Consider the following 14180-nt stretch of genomic DNA (forward strand, 5'->3'; position numbering starts at 1 on the left):
TTTTCAAATTCAATAGCTTTCATCTTCTACCTTTCCTGGTATCTTCCCTCTTGGCATAGATACCTCCAGCTCATAATATATAATTCTATCCTTTTTATTTTTGGTTATTACTGAGAAGGGAAAACATTCATTTTTTTTAAAAAAGGAAAACTTCCATTTTTAAGTTTAAGAGGTAACATGTTGCTGAGAAAGAGCCAGGAGTCAGAAAGACCAGAGTCCAAAGCTCATCTTCCCTGTATGACCTATAATGTAGAAAAGTTACTGGCTCTCTCCCAGGCTACTTGTCTTATGAGTAAACAGTGATCCTACCTGACGGCTTGCAGATGAGATAAAGTGTGAGAAACACCTGCCCCTGAGCAGCCCTGCTCCAAGAGGTAGTTTCCTTCCTGCTTACCCTCCATGTTGGCGTCGGAAACTGAGGCCAGACAAAGAAGAGGTATTGTCAAGGTCAGTGGTTGAGCCAGGCTGGAACATGCACCTTCTAACCCCAGGTCAATGCTCTGTAAGCACTTTTTAATGATTTTAGGCTTAGAAGCATCACAAATGGCATTTTCAATTCTTATGCCCCAGAGCTCATATTGCTAGGCCGTTAAAATGGCAGCAAACAATTCCAACATGTATTGCTTGACATTCGATGACAATTCTTTGTTGCATTAACCTACAGATGAATGGCCCTTGAGCTGGCAAAGTTATTGCTTTGTCTGCCTTCCCACCTTCCAAGAATCGGGTGCCTGTTCTTAGGCATGAAAGAATCCAACCCATAAATGATGGGGACAAGAGCTCATTCTGTTTTCTTTAAGCTAAGCCACCTTGCAGAACAAAAGAGATCACATAGCTCATGACCTCTTAATTCTTGGGCTTCTCTTAATTCTTCCAAGGTAAGTCCTCTCTAGCACCACCCCTCTTTGAGTTAGATTTGGAAATTCAATAACTGTGTGTTAGGACATGGGGAAGGCTGATATATAGAGACATGTGTCAAGCAAGAAGCCAGCACCTATGTATTTCCTTAGAATACACAGAAGCAGTAGTTGTTCACAGATGCGATTACCAGAAAGCACTATAGGTCCAAACTAAAATAAACTACATTTATTTGGGATGATCAAGAATTCTCTCAAAGTACAAACATTTGGGATCTGTTATCAAAATAGGTCAAACTAGCAATATTCTAATATAGGTCATGAAAAGGCTAATAAATATTTGGAGCTAGATGGCATCTCAGAAGTTTCTTATCTGACTTTTCTGAATTATTGTGTGTATGAGTAGATTAAAACATGAAACTGAGTCCCAGACAAATTAAGATGTTTTCCCAGCATTGGTGGGTTTAGCCTGATTTGAACATGAGCCCTCTCTCACTGGTTCAATCCTCGGTAATCTATAGCTCACTGAAGCCAGCCAGGCATTAGAAGCATCTCACATGGCATTTCCTTTTACTGTATGTCTAACATCTCATATTTCTAGGCAAGTTATGTAGTACCAAGTTCTTAAAGCACCTATTCCTTGACATTCATTTCTTCAATAAATAGTTAATGACCTCTTATTATGTAATATACACTCAGGGTGGAGATGTAGATTTAACAGATAAGTTAGATACCTTCTCTTGAGGATCTGATAGATTTTCTTAGTCTATATTGTGGATTATGGACTTAACTCTTTGCCTGAGGTTAAGCAAAAGGACATTTTTAGTCATGATAAACAATGACACAAAATGTTTCTAGTTCTGTCTACAGAAGAGTTTGCAAGTGTTTTCTAAGAAGCTAATCATCACATTTGATTGTGAGTAAGAGCATATTAAAAAGAGGTCCACTTCCATATTGGGATTTCATGTTTATTTCAGCATTCTGGAATCTTTCCCAAGGGGCTGGCTTTCCTTTGGCTCAGCTCCCTCACTGGATGAGAGGGGATTTCCAATGACTTATTACGTGAGACTTATCTTGAATTGTGTAAGCAATGAGTACAGGGAATGGAAAAGCATTTGAAAAAAAGACATGACTAGATAGAATTGTAAATAAATGTTTACGTGGATAAAGGAAAATGTAGTAAGCTTTCTGACCATGGTAAAATATGTTCCTTAGTATGATGCCTGCATTATGGACAGATAAACAGACACAAATCAAAAGGTTATTGTTTTGTAGGTCCAGGCCACCAGAAGCTACTTGAAATCACCACCACATTACACTCTCTTTTGCCAATCAGAATTCAAAGCTTCCTTCCCTGCCCAGGAATAGCACTGTATGAGGGATGATGACCCAGTGTTTTGAAAGTAGCAGAAGTCTTACATCACTTTGGGATAAACAGTACACTTTGTTTATCAGGGCTCCGGATTCTTCATCTTTCTTTCTTTTTTTAAAAAAATTTTGGACAGAATAAGTTTAATAACCCTGTTAGATCAGCCAATGAAAAGATGTGGGAAATGAACGGAAACAAGTTTCATAAACTTCAAAGAGAGAAAGGCACTTTTAAGCCACCAAAATGTAGAATAAATCAGGCATAACTTTCCTGTGTTCATATATGAATGCATGACCAGAACATGTTCACAAGACCACTTCATGTTCGGCCACAAGAATGGGATCTACTTAGAATAAGTTATACTCCTCCATGTATGTATAAAATGTCCAAATACACTCTACTGTCATGTATATCTAAAAAGAACAAATTAAAAACAACAAAGCAAAATAAAACACCAACACTACACCAAAGCATCATCCCCCCGACCTTCCAGCAGTAGTGATGCAGGCTGGCCGGTAGACACTAGAATGGCACAACTCCTCAGGGGTTCCCATGTAGATTGGACTATATTTTAACATTAAAAATAAAACTATTTGCCACAAAAAGCAAAACTAAAACTGGTTCGCAAAACTGTCCAAATTATTCTTTAAGCATGATTTGAATTTTATTCTTTTAATGTCAAGGTTATTTTTTTCCTGATCCTATCCAAAACACTAAACTTAATTTTAGAACTTAAAATTTATATATGAGAGTGTCCTAAACTGATGGTCATCAAGATATCTTCCTTGAAGCCCTCATGTGCTTATCTCCCCTTTAAAAGGTGTAAGTATCATGTCATTAAGTTGTCAGTCTCAAAGATATTTCTGAAGAAAAAAAATTATGAATTAAACATCTGCAGATTCTTCTTCACTTCTATTATAATATAGCCATTTCTCATCCAACCCACAGTGGTCTATCAAGTGAGAAAGGCTTAGTTTCTTGGCCTCTTCAGACATAGCTGGCTGCAGCTCATAAAGCAACAGCTGGCTACAGCTTCTCCTCTTCGTTATTAACAACTGTAACGGAGACAGGTTGTTCTATGATCTATGCATTTTGACTAGTTTTAGCCTCCAAAGAAGATCTTCTTCCTCCTGAACCTGCTTCACCAATTCTGCTTTTTCGTTTTGTTTGATCCTTGCTTGGGATTCCCACTGACAAAATCAAGGGACTCAGATTTGCATGCCTTGATGTCCTTGAAGGTGTTTTTGAATAGGCATTTTCTTCAGATTCACTGCCTCTGTATTTAAAACTTGAAATTCCAGTTTTCTTCTGTTGAAAATGCCAGTTTTTCTAAAAAATTCTGTTCATTTTCTTCATTCTCTACTGTAAGGCGTTCTACCACACTAAGACAGGAATTAAATGAAAATCTTATTTTGCTTAATCTCATCGGTTCTATTTGTGAACAATTCCTATGGAATCCTGAGTGAGATCTCAGCTGAGTCTGATGGACTTTGCATGGTATTAATGAGATCTTGATTTGCTTCCCATCACTGGCTTTCCTCAGACCCCGTGGGGCTCAAAGAGTACAGCTTGCCATGCCCCAAAGGCTGAGACCACCCAACAGCAGCGTGGGTTTCCAGCCAGGGGGGAATCCAACCTGCTAGAAACCCACCGCAGAGTCCACACAGGTTCTGCTGAACTGATCCCCAGCTTTCCCTTGCTGTGGAGAACTCAATGGTCCCGTTGCTATGCTTTTCACTGTGTCTACCTCAAAATTCAGGTCCCTTAGAATGTGGCTTCATGTTATTTAGACAAATCTGGGATAAATGTGGACAAATAGAATTTGCTGTGGTGCAGTATCGGATGCAGAACTATCGCTGATCACAGTTGGGTGGGTCCAGAACTGAGATGCTGGAGGTGGATGTGCCTTGCTGAGCTCCCATCCTTGGCTGGAAAAACTGCCATTTCCAATTTCTTCATCTTTAAAATGACCAAATAATGGGTTGCACGATCTAGGAAAGCAAGGAGAGGTTGTGAGGCTCTATTGAGATAATGTGTGTAGAAGGGCTGGTATTTTAAAAATTGTATCTATCCATTTGATATATAATCTTTGATCAGTTCTAAGAATGAAACATGTTAATAGACACACTTTAAATTTTTCAGTTACTCTGTTATAAAAGGTGTGTGTGGGGGGGCTGGTAGTTGATACTTGAGTCATATAAAAATAGCTATTGTCAGCATCTTTCTTAGTCAATTAAAAAAAAAAACAATGAAATTTCAGTGGAATTCATCATGTAAGTCTCAGACTTCCCCTTAGAAGTTGGAATCTTTGAGATCTCTTTTACTTTCCTTCCAGAGACACATCCTATATAAGGGAAGTCTCTCTCCTTTCCTTTCTGATAAGGGATGCTCCTCTAAGGTGGCTGACTGGGTTTTAGAAAGGGCTTGAGCTCATTCTTTACGGGGACTCTGCAATTTAATTTTAGCCACAAGTGTCCATGGAAAAGATCACAGAGTTCAGGCCACTCTTTAGTGGAAATGAAACTGGAGAAGGGCATGAAGCCAAAAATAAGGCCCGTCCTAAGTAGTGTTTGGGGACATGGACTTCAGCACCTCAAGTGCCCGCAGCCCTGCACACCCTCTTGCTCAAGCCTTACGGGGACCTGAGGGTCCTGCTCTAGGAAAGGAGAGCTGCCTTTTCCTGATACCACACTCAGCAGGAAGGAATGTGCCTCAAATAGCCTTGTTCACTCAGTTACCACTTTTGGGCCTCGTGGTCCTTAGGGCTCTACTCTATTTGCAATTGACACACTGCAGGAAACCAGCTGTTGATAACAAAGTATACTGAGTGTTGTTTAGGGCAAGGACTTGCATGAAATGCCATTAATTAAACATGAAGGGGGAATACCAGGGAAGAAGAAACTTGTTCTGTGATAAAGATTGTACATTCTTGGGTTTTCTCTATGGGGCAGATGCTGCAGTTCCTAAAATATTTTTTTGCTGTCCATTTGTTAGAGTCCTTGATGGGACATTTCTATTTGTAACACTACACGCTGGCTAATAAATGTTTATACTTATGATAGACATATGATTCATAATGCTATAAAAACTCTTTTCCCCTGCTTTGCTATTTCAATGAGTACCCACGAATCAGTACCTATATATTGAATTTTCAAAACAATCTTAAAATGTTTGCAAGCACTGATAGTTCAATTTTGAAATCATGATTCAAAAAACATTGTAATTTGGTAATACTCTTTTTCACTTACACTTTCTGTACAGAATACCATGAATTTCTACACTTAACCACTGTAGTTATTGACATTAGGGTAGTCAAAGGTCATTAACCTCATCTGATGACCTCACCACAATGTGGCACAGAATATCCCTATAGTTATTCAATAAAGACTTGGAGGAGGACTGAAGCAAAGTCTCAGCTTCCCTATGTGCTAAAACAAGAGCTACCATGCCGTGAGCCCACTGAGATGCCCACTTCACCCTCTGCCTTTCCCCGACTGCCACCACTCCATTACTGTTAAAATGTCATGTAGCATTGTGTCCATACACGAGCATGTGACAACTCCCTCCCTGCTTTCCTGACCTGTTCTTCCCACCCATCAACAAAGAATATGATGCCTACCTGACAATCTTCTCCTGCTATCTAAGTAAACTCTTCACGCAGCATTTTCTATGACTCTGAGTAGATCTCTAACGGTATGTTTCATGTGATTTGGAAATTACATATTTTTATATTTTGATGTCTGCCACTTGAACTCCTAAATGAGGAAAAGCCAGTGGTCCCATCATCCTCCCCACCAAAAAAAAAAAAAAGAACCATGTTGAAGTTCAGTCCTTTGTGCGTGTGAATGTGGCCTTATTTGGAATAGGGCTTTGCAGCTGTAACTAAGATACGTATTAAGATGAGGTCTTGCTAGACAAGGGGAGCCCTAAATCCAAAGTTATTTGTGCTTTTTTAAGAAGAGAGACACAGAGGAGGTGGCCGTGGGGCAATCGAGACAGTTAGGAGCCAGGCAGCTGCCAGCCAAGGACTGCTGAGGTGGCAGCCACCATTGGAAACTAGGAAGAGTCAGGAAGCTCCTCCCCTGCAGCCTTCAGAGAGAACACACTCTTCCTCACTCCCTGATTTCAGACTTCTGGCCTCCAGAGCTTCGACAGAATAAATTTCTGTTGTTTTTACCCACCTAGTTTGTGGTCCTTTTTCTGTGGCATATTGGAAAATGAACACAGAGCTTGTCTTATTTAATATCATATTTAAATTCTCAACATCATTCTTGGCACTTTGTAGACAGACAAATGATTGTTTCATTGTTACTTAAACTAATCTGAGAAATGCAGAATGTTCCATGGCTTCCCCCACCTCTTATTCACCAACTTTCTAAATCTGCCCAGCTGTATGAGCCCATATATGTTGTTCTCTGCTTGGGAAACTTTCCTAGTCAATTAAGTCCCTTCTCTGAATTCTTAAACCATTTTCTTATGATTAGGATCCTGGATAGTTGAGTGCACCATAATGTATACCTTGTCTCTGCAAAGATCTCGCACTCAATCTGGAGGAAATTCTGTTATTTAGTGTGAATTGTGTATAACTCATGTGACATTTAGTGAATAATACAATCATAACTATTCTTGAAGTACCCACGTTTTTAAATAATAATGAAGAAAATGGTCTCAAGTTGATGATTGGTTTCCACATTAGGACTAGGAATGGACAGAGCCAGGGTTTGCATCTAGAATCATTGACAGAGTCAAATGATTCTAGATTGTACTCCTTCCACTTTGGCCTTTTAGTAAGACTTCAGAGTGGCAACCATTGACCAAAGTCCTCAATTGCCCTTGCTGTCACTGAAGAAACCTGAGACTTTTGACCAGCAGCAAGAGCTGAGCAAATAGATATGTGGGACTCGTGGACCCGGCCAACCTGGAGAGCTGGAAGCCAGAGGCTGCAGCAAACGCACACACAGGCCTCTTGTAATCTCCTGCAATCAGGTCCCACATATCCCAGCTTCCCATGGGATGGCTCACTCTGAGACAGTTGCCCAAAATAGCAATTTAGCTTTTAGTAAGTGCAGATTGGATTACATTAATTAGTAAATGGTAGCAGAGAGGAATGTCACCTGGGAACTCACTTTGTCCTAGTTCTCTTCATTATCCTCAGATTCCTCCTTCCCAACGTTTCCTGATGGCACTGAGGTGGGGGATGGGGGAGCTTTACAAAAAATCTGGAATTCTTAAACTACAAGGGAAATAGACAGATGCTATCAACTCTACCTTTCAAAAGTAAGGAAGAGGCATTTTTGTAAACTTCAAAGGTCTTCTGTAAACATAAAGAGCTATTATCATTGCTTTCAAAATATGGACATGGCATTTTTGGATGAATTTTATAGAATCAATAGTGGCTCATTTCCATTACCTTAATTATTTTAAATTTATTTTTATAAACAGTACCAAAGTCTCCCCTTATCCATAAGTACACCTTCCAAGACCCTCATTGGATGTCTGAAGCCATGAATAGTACCAAATCCTACAAATACTATTTTTCCTATAAATATATACTTATGTTAAAGCTTCATTTGTAAATGAAAAATAATAACAGACTAATAACAACAACAATAATAAAAAACAACAATGATAACAGTACAGTACAATAAATGTTATGTGAATGTGGTCTTTCTTTCTCTCAAAATATCTTACTAGAGACAGTGCTTGTTCCTGAGTAGGATGTTCCTGAGTAGACTCAAGTAGGTGCAGCAGGATGGCACAAGATTTCATCACATTCCTCAGAACAACACGAACTTTAAGACAAATTGTTTACTGCTGGAATTTTCCATTTAATTTATTTTTCAGACAGTAGTTGGCTGTGGGTACCTGTAAATGCAGAAAGTGACTGTGGATAAGGGGTAACTACTGCACTGATTTTTCAAAATAGTGTCTTAGCTAACACTTCTTCAACAACATACCCCAGTTTGAGTGGTTTCAACAACTGACATTTATTTCTCATAATCCTGGAAACGGAAAGTCCAAAATCAGGTTCCAGCAGATCTACTACCTCCACTCATGACTTGCAGATGGCTGCCTTCTCACGGTGTCCTTATGTGGAAGACAGAGAGTTTGGCCTCTTCCTCTGATAAGGGCAATATTTACCTCCCCAATTTTCCACCTCCAAATACCATCACATGGTTGGGTGGAGGCTAAGGTTTTAAGACATGATTTGGGGGGAGACACCCACATGCAATGTGTAACAAGGAGCATATGATTTGAGGCAATTGTATTTGCTCACATAACAAGATTCTATCTGTTCTGAAAATTAAAGAGCAGGCAATGCAGAATGTTTAACCCAGAATATCCACAGGGGCATGAAATATTTGACTCGTTATTTTTAAAAGCCTAAACTTGTATTTTAGAAATCACTGTGGTCAAAAATCTAGCTGTTATTCCAGGACCTAGCACTTACCAACTGGTTTCCTAACCTTTTTGAAGGGGCTGATCCTGAGCAAATCTGGGACAATTTATACCTCAATATAAATAATCAGAGTAAAGGAATAAACTCATTGAAAATAAGAACCCATGTTGTCTTCTGTGATATATATGAATAAATAGAAGACAAGACTCTATATTACAATAATAAAAGAAATATGTATGGAATTTAAAAATCATTTGACAACTATCATAGAAAGAATTAATTTGGGCAGAAAATATCAAAGAATGCTAAAACTAGTAGATAAAATGGGATGTGGAACAGGATTTGGTATTGTGTCAAAGTTTTTTGTCTCCTCTCAAACACACACACACACACACACACACACACACACACACACTAATCTGTTAACTATAAAGGTCAAATAAGAAATTTTAGAATATAAAATACTGCCTTGAACTAATCAAAATTAAAAACACCATAAATAGTACAAATCAGCATTTGTGTATCCCCAGACAGTAGGCACTGATAAAATTTTCTGACCCCAGATGCAGAGGCTGGATCTAATCATGAACAACACTGGACAAACTAACTGGGGAGACATTCTACAAAATAATCAGTCTATCATCTTTAAAAATATGTCAAGGCCACAAAAATTAAGGAGTGGCTGAAAAACTGGTCTCAATAAAAACCAGTGAGTCATGACAACTTGGAACAACTTGACGCTGGATTGGGTCGTTTTTCTGTAAAGGCTTGTCCAGGACAATTTGTTGACATTAGAACAGAGTCTCTGGATAAACAGAAGTACAGAAACTCCTTGCAGTAATTTTATAACATTTTTATAGCTTGGAAATTGTTTCAAATAAAAATCTAAGAAATTAAGCAAAGATAAAAACAACTTGAATTCTGGAATCCATTCTATATTGTTATCTGGGGAGAGTAAGTGTATAAGAGATTTTGAATTGAAAATTTGGGAAGGCTCTAGTTACCTTTGTTATTTTTTCAGAATAAAGGAAGATATTTCTATTCTTGATACTCTAATAGTGCTTGGGAAAAAATCCTCAAAACTCAAAATGAGCTGTTGCTTTGATCTTCTTAATCATGGTGTTATTTGGAGGAAGCTGGAGAATAAATGAACTTTTATTCAATCATGTACATGGTACATTTAATTATAGGCATTATTTGGGGGATACATGAAAGCATTCTAGTGGTATCTTTTGTGTTTCTTCCATGATAAGAACAAGAGAATTGTTATTTATATGGAGAAACAGACATATTTTTTGCAGAGGGTAATGCAATTTAGAGTCTCTGTGTGTTTTAAGTGTTTCTCAGGGCTGATTAAAGCCTTGCACTTGGAGTGGAAAGCTAATGCTCGTCTGTCTAATGAATGTCCTTTCATTGCATGAACTTAAGTAGAAGTTAAAGTCATGACAGGATTACACAAAGACAGGTGGCACCGTGAGAGGATTGAGGAAAAGTTGATAAAAAAAAAAAATCCTTGGCTCTGAGAGTTTGAGAGATGTTTTCAGAGCTTTTGGAAATTGGATTTTCTTGTGCTTTAATCTAAGAAATTAAATGTGTATGTTTTACCTATCATTTTATCCCAGTTGTTTTACCTATCATACTTACCCTGATAAGTAACTGAAAAATAAATGAATTGAAAGCTCAATAAATGAAGAAAAATGAATGATTGAAGTGAATTATTTTCTCTTATTGATTATCAACTCTAAATACTTTTCTTACATTTTCAACTCATAGCACAGAGATCAGTAGGCCATGACTTATGGGCCAAACCCAGATCGCTGTCCATTGGTGTAAGTGGTTATTAGAACCCAGCCATGACCGCTGGTCTATGTATTTTCATGATATAGCAGAATTAAATACCCACATGCAGATTGTGCAACCCATAAGGTCTATGAGTTTACTGGCTGGCTCTTTTCACACAACATTTGACGACTCCTCTTCAAGAGTATAATCACTGGATTATAGAGATTAAATGATGGTAAAACCCAAAAGAGAGAACCTCATGAGATTCACCCCCTGAACATGATTCACAACAATGATTTCAACACATAAGAGAGAACCTTCCTGTTTGATCTTCACCTCTGTGTTAGGAACACAAAAGCATCTTTGGGTATTTCAAAACCAGGAATTTGACGCAGGTAACTGTTTGCAAAGGTGTCAGAGGGAATGGAGGGACAAATGTACAATGGTCATGGATTAGTAACTGCAAGCAGCTAAGACTAATGGAGATGCTACAGAAGAAGAGAAAACCCCAGGGATGCTCAGAGGATAGGTGGTCTGCACAATCATATGATGCAGGTGCTGTGGGAACTAAGCCACCTGGGAGGACCACATGTATGCTCAAAAGCTCCCACTGTTGAAGCTGCCAAAAAGGGTGGGTTAGCTTTTCACTTCCTCTCCCATCAGCAGTCGCTGGGGACACAAGCTAACAAGAGACCAGTGGGCAATTGGGTCTACAGTTATAGTTTATGGGCTGCAAGCCCCAGGAGCATGGAGAAGGAGAAACAAAAGACTCGGAAGCTGAGTGACACAGACAAAGTCTAACTATGCCAATGCTCATCTTAGCAAATTTAATTAAAAGTGCATCATCCAGCCAAGCCTCACCAGTAGTGATGGTGGTGAGGATAAGAAGGTGCTCTAGAAGGATGCAACAAAGAAAAGCAGTATATATAAATTCACAGGGATGGGACTGAGAATTAAGAGGATATATATTTTTTTTGTTTTAATTAGTTACACATGACAGAAGAATGCATTTGTGCACTTTGATATAACATACATTGATGGGATATAATTTCTCATTTTCCTGAGTGTACATGTTGTAGAATCATATTGGTCATGCAGTCACATATATACATACAGTATTAATGTCTGTTTCATTCTACTGTCTTTCCTACCCCCACATCCCCTCCACTTCCCTCCCATCACTTCCCTCTACCTCATCTAAAGTAACGCTATTCTTCTCTAGTGCCCCCTGCCTTATTGTGAATTAACATCTGCGTATTAGAGAAAACATTCAGCTTTAGGTTTTGTGGGATTGGCTTATTTTGCTAAGATGATATTCTCCAACTCCAACCACTTACTGGCAAATGCCATAATTTCACTCTTTTTTTAAAGCTGAGTAATGTTCCATTGAGTATATGTACCACATTTTCTTTATCCATTCATCTCTTGAAGGACACCTAGGTTAGTTTCATAGGCTAGCTATTGTGAATTGGGCTGCTATAAACATTGATGTGGCTGCATCACTATAGTATGCTGATTTTAAGTCCTTTGGGTATAGACAGAGGAGTAGGATAACTGGGTCGAATGGTGGTTCCATTCCAAGTTTTTTGAGGAATCTCCATACTGCTTTTCATAGCGGTTGCACCAATTTGCAATCCCACCAGCAATGTAGGAGTGTACCTTTTTCACCACATCCTCACCAACATTTATTGTTGCCTATATTCTTGATGATTGCCATTCTGACAGAAGTGAGATGAAATCTTAGAGTCGTTTTCATCTGCATTTCTCTAATTGCTAGAGAGGTTGAACACTTTTTCATGTATTTGTTGATCAATTGTATTTCTTCTTCTGTGAAGTGTCTTTCAGTTCCTTAGCCCATTATTGATTGGGTTATTTCTTTTGTTTTCTTTGGTTTTTGGTGTTAATTTTGAGTTCTTTATATATCCTAGAGATTAATGCCTTATTGTAGGTGCATGTAGTAAAGATTTTCTCCCAATCCTTAGGTTCTCTCCTCACATTATTAATTGTTTCCTTTGCTGAGAAGAAGCTGTTTAAATTGAATCTACCACATTTATGAATTCTTGATTTTACTTCTTATGCTTTAGAAGCCTTATTAAGGAAGTCACATCCTAGGCTGGCTTGGTAAAGATTTGGGGGATTCAATGTATCTTGATTAAAGCCGCGAAGGGAAGAGAGGTGTACAACTTGTCAGAGCTGGAGAGGTAAAGCTGGATAGGGAGGCACATCCCAGATAACGTGCCTAAGGTAAAAAGTGGGAGTATAAATAAGAAATAAATGTCATTATGACATTTTATCAAGCCTTCTCCATTCTGGGCTTGAGATTTATCACTGGAAGAGTCAGAGTCCGGCCCCATAAGCCAAGTGTCGATAAAAGGAGCTACAGGGAAATTTCAATTTTACTGGTGCTTCAGATTGATTAGCAGGAGGTCCCTAGAGATCTGAATTATGAAGGATTCTGAGCAACCTCCTGATTCACTGGAAAAGGCAGCAGAATGTGTGACGTCTGTCACTAGAATAGGAATGGCACAATCTGTCATGTTTGCTGCTGTGATTTTTAATGATGTACCTGATGATATTGTATAATTCAGGAATATCTGAAGACAACAATATATGTGTTGAGAATGAATGCTACGGTTAGCAAGTCTTCCATATTCAGTTTTATAGATAGAAATAAGGGATCTCAATGGGATGTCACATTTGTCTCTTGTTGTTCCCAAAATAGTAAGTGTGCCCAAGGGAATTGTTTCTGGACAGCCTAACTGAGGCATAATTCTATGGATACATGTTACCTTGGTTCCACTGGATCTTGTCTGGGTTAGATATGTTTCCTTAGGATATTTCTTAATGATATTTTAGTGTAAAAAGTACGAATTTTAGTCCATAAAATCATGTGAGAATGAAAAATGTCATCACTTTTTCATATATTAACTCAACTTGCAGGTTGCTTTAACAATGCTGGTTGTGGATGAAAAAACAAAACGGTTTCAATTAACAGCATCACCCCACACCACTGCCCCTTGCCCTAGAGTGGATATCAGAATACAATAGATCACGCAGTGACGGGTGGAGAACCGTCTTACTTGGTGTTTACTGAGTCCACCTTCGTTGTTGTCTAAGAGTCTTCCTTAGGGCTTCACAGTGAATCAATGATGTTCTGTCACCTTGGGGATGTGGAACTCTCTGGGAGGCTCTGGAAGGCCCCATACAGACAGACAGACACACACACACACACACACACACACACACACACACTTATTCCAATGGCTATCTTCTTACCAACCTGGAGCTTCAACTGATGCAAATCATATCTCCTCACAGCTTTGTTTCAATAAACTAAACTGGGTCTTTTAGATATTTCATAGAAGTGTCCAGAAAAGACACAGGACTTTTTTTTTAATATTCATTTTTTTAGGTATAAATGGACACAACACAATGCCTTTTATTTTTATATGGTGCTGAGGATTGAACCCTGGTCCTGCCCGTGCTAGGCAAGCACTCTACCGCTGAGCCACCATCCCAGCCCCAAGACACAGGACTTTTAGTGTCTGTATTTTTGTTCCTTCCAAATCTTCTTCCCCAGCCACGGAAACTGGGGAGCAATATGCGCTTGAATGGAGGAAGGTAGAACAAGAAAAAAGAAAGGTGAGAAGGGTTCCGTGTTTGCTTCTGCAGTTGTTCAAAAATAGCCTTTAATCAGTAAGCTTCGTGTGCTAATGCAGGAGCCCAGGCCAAAAGCTGCAGGTCTGGCTTGTGTGATTTTCATCGCACATCC

General features: G+C 38.8%; 1 pseudogene; it reads right to left on the reverse strand.

Moving 5' to 3' along the window:
* Positions 1-3110: 3110 nt before the first annotated feature.
* LOC113195708 (swi5-dependent recombination DNA repair protein 1 homolog) lies at positions 3111-3652 on the reverse strand (annotated as a pseudogene).
* Positions 3653-14180: the final 10528 nt, after the last annotated feature.

The sequence above is a fragment of the Urocitellus parryii genome, chromosome 7, assembly GCF_045843805.1.
Source record: "Urocitellus parryii isolate mUroPar1 chromosome 7, mUroPar1.hap1, whole genome shotgun sequence".
In the NCBI taxonomy this organism is placed as follows: domain Eukaryota; kingdom Metazoa; phylum Chordata; class Mammalia; order Rodentia; family Sciuridae; genus Urocitellus; species Urocitellus parryii.